This window comes from Macrotis lagotis, chromosome X, assembly GCF_037893015.1.
Source record: "Macrotis lagotis isolate mMagLag1 chromosome X, bilby.v1.9.chrom.fasta, whole genome shotgun sequence".
Classification (NCBI taxonomy): Eukaryota; Metazoa; Chordata; class Mammalia; order Peramelemorphia; family Peramelidae; genus Macrotis; species Macrotis lagotis.
In genome coordinates, this window is record NC_133666.1 from 379,234,228 (window position 1) to 379,244,624 (window position 10,397).

Sequence of the window (10,397 nt, forward strand, 5' to 3'; positions counted from 1 at the left end):
ATTGGAACAAATTGTTCTCACTGATCCATTCCTTCAGAGAAAATCTTCACACTCTTAGTGTAGACATCCCTTAACTCATCAAAGGAATTGAGGTTGTCAATTACCCACAACCCATCCACCAAGACAATTACAAATTGGCTGCTAAAATTATATAGCTTTTTGGAGCCACAGATATGAGTTGAGGGACAGGTGGATATCAAAGGTGCATGAACAGTGCTGAAAAGTTCTCAGCAAGTCCTCATATCAGAGGTGCTAGTGCTCCCTGAACAATCCATATTTTCCTGATGAGCATTAGAGATTTGGGGATTGTATTGTTTCAAGCTAAGTTAATACATTATAGCACAAACTATTGAAGGTCCAGAAAAGAAAGTGCTTGCCCCCCAAATCCTTGGCATGATCAATGGCTCAGTGTCAGAACCTAATATGATTCTGTCGGTGGAAATGGAGAAGCATTTTAATCTGCTTTGTTTTGAAGAGTATAAGACATTTCCACTGACTTGCAGCCAAAACTGCATATGTGTTTTTTTTTCTGTCCAGAAGATATGTTCACAGAGATCAGGAGTTGTTTGAGTTTTCAGTTGGCATACCCAGTACTTAACAGAGTACTTTAAATATAGTAAACTTTAATAAATGCTTCATTCATTCATTCCTTCAAGATCTGTTTTATTCACTGAATACACATCATAAAAGATAAAAATAGAATAATAGAATACAGGAGATTTATTTATTTTCCTTTAAGTCTTAAGTTCATACCTAAGCAATGACAAATCTAAAAGGTTCCAATACTTAGGTTGTCCTGCTTAGAAGAAACATTAATTCATTAGGAGACACATTATAGATGAATACATATTACATATGCATTAATGTATTATATAGTTGCAGTTAAAATGTAAATTAAATCCTGGCTTAAAATTGTCACATGTATGCTTCTTCCTCCTCCCCCCCAAAAAAAAATCTAGTTATAAGATCAATAAAATGTCATAGATCCATTATTTATTTATTTATTTATTTATTATTCCTTATACTGGCCAGTCTCTCCTAGCCTGTTTCTTTGATGGAAATACAGTCTCCTGGGAAATTTGAGAGGCAGTTTTCTTGTTTCTTTTAAAACAAAATGGAAGAAAAAATCTTGAAAGCAATTTTCCTTCTTGTTAGATTCAAAAAGTCAAGAAATTCCTCAGGAGAATCTTTGATTCTTGGTCTTATATAAAGGAAGTCAGTGAATAAGCACATGAAGATTATGAGTAAATATACTTTTTTTAAAGATAGTTGAAGATAATATTTAAAGTATCCTAAGCAATGAAGTAATCCCTGGGTCTGGGTGTTGGGGTGGGTAGGAACTAATGATGATTTATTAGTATCAGGAAGCATCCTTCCTTCAGGCTCACTGAACTCTAGCTGAACTGCAGTTGTAGCAGTGGAAGTAACAAAAAACTGGGAAAGTCTTAATGTCTTACTTTCATTCTCCAGCATTACCTTTGTTCTTTAAAAATCAATTAATGGATGGAATAATTATAATTCTTAAAACACAATAAGCTTAGAGAAATGTAGTAAGGTGAGCTTTCCTTATGAGATTTTTCTAATTCACTGTCTACGAACCAATCCAAGCCCTATTTCCAGGAAATGAAGGAATATAGCCACAACTCAAATGATATTTTTGTGGCCTGGAGTGCACTGAGAGATCAAATTCAGGTTTCTAAATGTGATAATGATTCACCTTTTTTATAGAGGCCTTTTTTTTACAACTACATAGTTACTTAATAGATCACTGACTTCAAAATCAGACAGACCTGGTTTCGAATCCTTTCTCTAACAATTCTGACTATATGACTCTTGGCAAGTTCCTACATCTTTCCATGCTCTAGGCAGCATTCTAAAATGATAAATTACAGAGAAAGTGTTGACTTGCATTGAAAGAGGAAGCTACTTCACCTGGGAGTTACCAATATCAATGAAATTACAGGTTCAGTCCTTAAATTCTGAAGGAAAAAAAATGATAATAACCCCTAGTCCTCTATAACACCTCAAGACAGTTCAATCATTTTAGAGTTGATCTCAAGACCTTTTGGTGATTAATAGACTTTTTTGCTTGTTTGCTTTTGTTTTTGCAAGGCAATAGGGTTGAGTGACTTTTAAGCTAGGTAATTAGCAATTGTGTGAGGTCAGATTTGAACTCAGATCCTCCAGACTCCAGGGTCTGTGCTCTATTCACTGCACACCTAGTTGTCCCAATTCATAGATTTTTAAAGTTGGAAGAGACCCTATAAATCAAGTTCAATCCATTTTTTCTGGTTTTGCAAGGCAATGGAGTGAAGTGACTTGCCCAAGGTCACACAGCTGAGAAGTAGCAAGTGAATGAGTTCTGAATTTGAACCCAGGTCCCTTGACATCAGGGTGGGTGCTCTATCCTCCAATTCAATTTAAGAAGCAAAGCACTGTTAGAGTTACTAAGATACAAAGACATTTTTTCAAGTTCCTGACCTCAAGAAGCATGAAGACTACTAGAAATCATCTAAACTAATGTCCTCCTTTTGTAAATGAGGAAACTGGGACTCAGGGGGTGAAGAAATTTGTCCAAAGCCACACAGAACAGTGAATAGCAGAATAGACATTCAAGTCCACATCTTCTCATCCTAAATGTTTAAACTCAGAAGTTTAGAGTCTGGCTAAATACAGACTATAAGTAGGATCACAAAGCAGAAATTTTTAAATTATTTTCTGAAATCACATTGATCTATGCAAGAACAATGTGATTGGTTGGAAGTAGGAACTAGCAATGAGCCTCTCCTATCCTGAGATTAAGAAGTGCTCATTATTGGAGACAGGTGCAAGATAGTGCCCAGACTTATGGACAGCAAACCATATATCCTTGAAAAATACCTTGGTAGTGTAAAGATTTTGGACCTGATTCCCTAATGTTCATATACATTCCCCAAGGTCAGCTAAATGCCTCAAAGCAATGATAGATCAGTGGTTTTCTGGAAAGTTAGTTTTTAAACAACCCATTACAGACTAGCTGAATTCTGAATCAAATTCAGAAACAGAGAACCATGACTTAAACAGTTACAGGACAAAACTGTAAATAGTATTAATATACAAATGATATAAAATCAATTTTAATATTTGAATACTCTGTTTTATTGTTTTTATTGTCATTGTTGTTTTAAACATTTTTATTGTGTCTGACTCTGTGGGACCCCTTTTAGGGTTTTCTTGGCAAAGACACTGGAGTGGCTGCCATTTCCTTCTCCAGCACATTTCACAGATGAGGAAACTGAGGCAAATAGGATTAAGTGACTTGTCCAGTATCCTGCAGTAAAATTCTGAGGTCATATTTGAATTCAGGTCTTCATAGATCCAGGTCTGGCACTCCATTCTCTGTGTCATAGTTGCCCATACCATAGTCAATACCGTTTTCTAAAAGTTAATTTGTTTGAGCTGACAGATATCAATTGATAGTCATGATGTGTAGCAAGCCCACTGGGTAGAGCTTGTCAACAAGATAGTCTTTTGAAAACCTTCACTTGCTAAGGGCTAATCTTAGAGCTTCAATAAGATTGTAGTGCTTTTGCTGTAGGGTAGGTAGATTCAGTAGTCTACAGTAGGAAGCACAAAGATCCACCACTAATGGAATTTTTTCCCCATCACACTTCTTTTTTTTTCCCTTTCCTTTTCCCCCCAACCCAGATTGTTTGACTCATTATTGGATGATATAGGAATCAAATGTCATTGATCAGACCTTACCAGCTACCATGGTACTGCTTCCTAAAGTTCTCCAGGATTTACCAACCACCATGCTTTTTTATCCCAAAAAACCCCAGGGCTGTTATATTACATACTAACAAGATCACTGGTCCTTGCTATTAGCTCCTCCATTGTAGCCCTAGGATTTCCATGCCATTCTATCACCCTTAAGTTGAATAGTCTGTCCTTTGTGTTGTCTTCCTCAATTAGAATATAAGCCCCTTAGAAGGACCATCACTATTTTTTTTATTTTTCTTTTTATATCCAGTGCTTACTACAATGCTTGGTATATCATAAATATCAAATAAATCCTGTTCCATTCATTTATTCATTCAGATCTCAGAAAAATGTTTTATTTCTGCCCCCCATTATTTCTTTTGCATATAACAATAAACCTTTTGGCCTCATCATTGGATAGCTTCACACTTATTCAACAGAAAGTTCTTAGACACAGTCCTATGATGATCATGTCCATTTTTTTCCTTCTCCAATTGAAAGGTAGATATATTATGGGGATGGTTACAATATAAAGCATAATTTCTGATATCTAAAGTTCTAAGAAATTATTTCATCACATCTACTGGGAGAAATTATTCTGGGATATAATTACAGAACAATATCACCATAATAACATTATTATTTTATATTATATGCTATGTTATATGATATAACAATATTAGGTCATAATACTTGATGATTGACTGATTTACCAATTAGTACAAACATTCCCAACTATAGTGGAATTATGGTACATTATCATTTCTTTGATGTTGAAATCCTATTTTCCCTTCTAAGTTCTATTTGCCATAACTTATTTTTAAAACTAGAATGAATTAAAAATAGTTTTGTTTTGAGAATTTAGTGGCACCTAATGGGATAATCCAGAATACCCTAGAGGGTCACAAAAACTGGGGATGTAAATCACAGCTTTAGTCTTTAGGGAGGAGGAAGCAATTTCCATAATTTCAATATCATTTCACTAGTGGTTACTGACTATTTTCATTTTCAGAAACTTGGGAGCTGACCATATGCTCCATTTCTCCCCAGAGGGAACCATGGCAAACTGCTACCACTTAACACAAAGAGTTGGATCTATCCAGCAATTCAAATTGTAGAAGTAAAAATGAAAATATATTATAATAATTCATTATGTGTATTAAATATATAAATTCCATCACTTTATAGTAACACTAGGTTTGTTTCTTAAAGTGAAGTTGAAATACAAACTGCCTATGAAAATTCTTACAGAGGTAGAGAAAAATTCAAGATTGAAAAAAGTATATTGTTAAACAAGTAGGATAAGAGTTTTCAAAAGATATGCAATACAAGATACTGTGCCTATTTTACTCCTAATTTTGTAGGAAAGTGAATAATCAGGTCATGGCATCTGATGCCATATTAACTCTCCCATTAAAGATAATTCACGGAGGACTAGAGCCATTCTGAAGATTAAAATTACTAGCACAATCATACAGTGTCTCTTCTATGACAAGATATTAAAAAGTACTATTGGAAAACTACAAATACAAAACTGTAAAAACTATGATTTTACAAAGTAATTTTCCCAGAGAAAATATATTTTCCCAAGACCAAGTATGCTTTATATTTACCATTTTTATTAAAGGTTCTGCAAGATTCTATCCTAAAAATCTAGGTAACATATCTTTCTGTCAGGGATTTCTAAATACCTTGTGACTTGATCTCAAGCCTCAGAGTGTCTTGACAGTCCAGGAGGGGAAAATGTTAATTTTACCATTATATAGAGAGGAAGGCTTGGCACAGATACACTGTATGATTCATCTAAAGTCACACAATGAATGAATGAATGGCAGAGCCAGGAATAAAACCTCTAACCATCCTGGATGTCACAGAATTAGTGAATGTCAAGTCAATGAGATGTCCTGACACAGACATTTAGAACCATAACATGTTGAAAACATGCTTAGTCCAGGCAAAAAGAGTCCTAATTCATCCCTGCATTTGCTATGGAATATTGCCCAAGATAAATTAAAAGGCACATCATGCTATGGCCTTGGGAAAAAACATCCTCCCTCATTGCCATTACAGAGAGAGACAGAATCATATCAAAGTAAGTTAGACAGTTAAAAGGGAATAGGAAATAAAAGGGACGTGGCCAAGCAGTGCTGGTGGCAGCTGTCTCAGAGAAAACATCAGCAGGATCAAATAACAGAGTTTTTTCAGTTGCTTCTTGAAAGCACATAAAAAACCGTACAATACACCAAGATCCTCACTGTTATCTTGAATCTAAATATGCCAGCACAAGTACTCACTCTGGTTCCGGAAGATACAGATCTATCAGAAATGAGGCTGAGCCTCAGAACTGGCAGACCAGGTCACTGAACAGATGGACCCATATGTACAATCTGATATGATATAATTTGAAGAGGAAAAATTCATTTGGGTTCATGTAAATTTCGTTTGGTTTATGCTCAAAAGGTCAATATAGTATTTTATTGGAGATAGGTGACAACCTAATAGCTGCCATTATTACTAGAAAGGGAACTTTTACTGACATAAAAGAGAGGAGGAAAAAAGAAGGAAAGATCAGTAGTATAAGGATTCCTGGGAAAAACAGAATGAAGTAGCTAACTGGGAACTTCTAGATAATTAGAAACTATGGACAGCATGAAAGCATTAGATGAGTGAGGATGGACTGGGAGGGTGATACAGTGCTGAAGGAGAACAATAGCAGATTCTACTGACAAACTGCTTCCTTCATAGTTTTGTCTTGGCACTATTAGCATGCATTTTAGAAGTGATAACCAGAATATAAGAGAGATTACAACCTAAATGCTAACTAAATTGATAAAAGGAGGGAAGTGGGGGGAGAGATAATACATGACAGAAAAAGCTGGCATCAATGAAAAGAAAAATTGGTGGAACTGGTGAGTTCAATATATAGTTCCTGAAGAGAACAAGTTACAAAGAAATGAGTTGACAGGTAAATAATTCACAGATATAGCTCTTAGAGACCTTGAAGGTTGTTGAAAGAGGAGCAGTATTATCATGTCTACAAGACATGATAATGTTGTACTAACTCTCAACATTTAAAGTTCTTTGTGCCTTGATCTAATAATTGTCTCAGGTAATATAACCTGAGTATAATTAAAAATAAAATACAAAAGTTATCTGTTCAGAGTTTTTTCCCAAAATAATATTATTTGTAATTTAAGGAAACTGGAAGCAACCTCAGTATTCAGAAGTAAGAAAAGAGTCTAATAAATTGAGGTATAATTATGGATGTGCTAGAGTCAGTTCAAATCAGCTCAAGAAAATTAATTGTGAAATTATAAGTATAAATACTTTGGAAATGACAAAGTCTACAAATCAAGGCTTAATCTATTTTTTTATTTTCTAGTTTTTAAAAATTGATAGCAAAAATGTTAATAATGCAAATTCAAATTTAAAGTGTCTCATGAATACTTTTTTTTGTTTTGAGAGTCAATTTTTAAACATTTATCAGTACACTACTAAGTATAGTGATATTATATCATACTATAATTCCATTAGAATTTTAAAATGTGATAAAAATTAAGAAATATTTTAAAACATTTATAAAATAATTCAAAGAATAAATAAGAAATATGAAAAAATTATAAAATCATAGAACTTGAAGTTGCAAGGGTCTTCATATACATAGCCAAAAGTAGTCCCCATTATAACATAACATACATCATTCAAATACCAGGTATGCACTAGTCAAAAAGACTATTTTATGGAGAACTCATACAAGACAAGTACCCACAAGGCATCAGAAAAAAGTGATACAGGAACACCCTGAAGAATTCTCTTAAGAACTTTAGAATTGATTGTGAAGCATGGGAGACCTGGCACAGGACCACCCAGTTTGGCAAGCCCTCATCAGAAAGAGTGCCAGCAAGGCAAAATTGAAGTAGTTCTAAGGAAATGTGACATATGTAAGTCTAGAGCATCCACCACATATGTTCACATGGACTATTTGTGGCCAACCTGTGGTAGAGCTATATTCAAACTCAGTCTAATCAGCCACAGTTGGACACATTGTAATTCATCTTTCATAATGAAGTCATTTTGATCTTTTTCGATAATGAAGGACAGAAACCGACATTATTCACCCTCTTCACTTGAAGACTTTCAAGGAGAGAGAACTGCTCCCTCATCTCCCAAAGAAGCACTTCCTACTTTGCAAAAGTTGTAATTGTTAAGCAATTTTTTCCTGACAATAGTACTAAATTTGCTTCCTTGAATCTTCCACCCATTTTTTTAATTCTTCCATATGACAGTCCTTCAAATATTTGAATATAATTATAATCATCTTTTTCCCAGTTCTTTAATCAACATGAGCTCAAAGTCCTTCTCCAAGCTGGTTACTCTCTTCTAGACAACTGCTCTTAAACTACAACTACACAAAGTTGGGGTGTAGTCTGGGTTGTAGTCTGAACAAAGCAGAGAAACAGTAACTTGCTTCCCAATACAGTTCAAGCTCATACTAGTTTTTCAGACTGTCATACTGCTGACATTGAATTTATAGTGCACCAAATTAAACCTCATTCACCCTGTACTTATTAAGCTAATGTTTTTGTCCTAGTTTAAAAAAAATTAACTGTAACTATGTCAGAGAAAAAGTGACAGAATGAAGAATCATAGTGAATATCCATATGATTTTTTTTTGCAAAGCAAATGGGGTTAAGTGGCTTGCCACAAAGCTAGGTATTTGAACTCAGGTACTCCTGACTCCAGAGCCAGTGCTTTATCCAATGTGCCACCTAGCCGCCCCAAGATCCATATGATTTTAAGAAGTTCTCAGAAGAAGCCTTTTAGGTCATCAAATACCTCAACTCATTTTACAGATAAAGAAACCAAAGTTGCACAGGTAGAGTAACTTTTCCAAGGCCACACAGACAAAAAGTGGCAGAGCAAGACTTTGAACTCAGGTCTCATGACTCCTAATTCAGCACCGCAAATTAAGGGCTCTTTAAATGAAATAAATGTAATTAATTTCAAAATAAGCTTAATTTGTCATATAAATGTGCGTGTTCATAATAATAAATATGTGTTTATAATCACTATAAAAAAGTTATGTGGGGGGGGGTGCGGCTAGGTGGCGTAGTGGATAAAGCACCGGCCCTGGAGTCAGGAGTACCTGGGTTCAAATCTGGTCTCAGACACTTAATAATTACCTAGCTGTGTGGCCTTGGGCAAGCCACTTAACCCCGTTTGCCTTGCAAAAAAAACCCTTTAAAAAAAATATTTCAAAAAAAAGTTATGTGGGCAGCTAGGTGGTACAGTGAATAGAGTACCATCCCTAGAGTCAGAAGGACCTGAGTTCACATCTGACCTCACACACTTGATCCTTACATTAGCTGTTGGGACCCTGATTGGTCTCACAAAACTCCTGATCCATTTCTGGCCACTGGAACCAGATGGCTCTGGAGAAGAAAGTGACATCACATTACCCCCTCACTCAAATTCAATTCACTTCATTATCAAGACCTTCCTAATGTCATGTCTTCTGTGAGAATGAAGAACAAACATCATCATCATTATTGTCAAAAAGATATTACTAGTGCTCGCTTCAGCAGCATGTATACTACAATTGGAACTATACAGAGAAGATTAGCATGGCCCCTGCGCAAGGATGACATTAAAATTCGTGAAGCATTCCATATTTTAAAAAGAAGATATTACTAAACTATTTACAGGTGAAATGGGGCAATCTAGCCTATTGAGTGAATTTACTTTAGTATTCAGGAAAAAGAGAAGATCTTTGGGCAGAAAAGGAATCTCTGAAGAAATAAGTAGACCCTTTGTTTCTATGATTATATCATAATACCTAAAATGCAAAAGAAATCAAATGACTAGTTAAATACACTATGAACCAGGGAATCAACAATAATGTATTTTTGTAAGTTTGATCAGCATAACAAGACCCTTTCAACTGACCAAAGAAGATGGTCAGATTATATTATTGTGAGAAATTAAAGAAACTCAAACTAAGGACCTTGCTTATGTAAAAACTCAAGAATAGGTTGAAAAGAGTGTGGATGTATTAATTTTCCTTTTGTTGACTATCTTCACATAAGCCTTCAATCCTTAGAAGTCACATAGTCAAATTATGTTTGTATGTAAAGAGCAATTCTCCATTACAGTTGGATGCTAGGATATAAATGTATATTAAAAAGAGAGTTTTCTATTCTTCACTTGGAAAAAAAACTGTTCTCATAAAGAAAAGATGACTAACCTACTCTTATCATGTTTATTCCTAGTAGTATTTTGGGAGGGAAATGCAAAGGATTTTTTTTATTAGGATGATTGAGATCTAGAGAATTTAACTTGTCTCCATCACTGTAATACACAAGTAAATGAAACAAGCATTTTGGTTAGGAAGTAACTCAAAGGAAAAGTTATTGGAACAATGATAACATCAAAATGATCCATCCTATAGGGACAATACAGATGTAATGGAATGAACATAAAGGACTTCTGTACTTTTGAAGATTCTTAATCTATGAATTACTTTATTAACAATTGAATTTATTAAACTTTTTAATATTTAAGTGACCTTTTAATTTATGAAGTTTTAATGACTTTAATATGTTGTTTTCATATTTTGTACACATCCCTAATGTGTAGACAGAGAACATTCTTTAAAA

At 34.6% G+C, this 10,397-nt stretch overlaps 1 non-coding gene across 1 annotated transcript; it reads left to right on the forward strand.

Moving 5' to 3' along the window:
- Positions 1–9,310: 9,310 nt before the first annotated feature.
- On the forward strand, positions 9,311–9,417 carry LOC141503592 (U6 spliceosomal RNA). The gene has a single exon (XR_012472938.1). It is a non-coding gene; the product is annotated as a U6 spliceosomal RNA (small nuclear RNA).
- Positions 9,418–10,397: the final 980 nt, after the last annotated feature.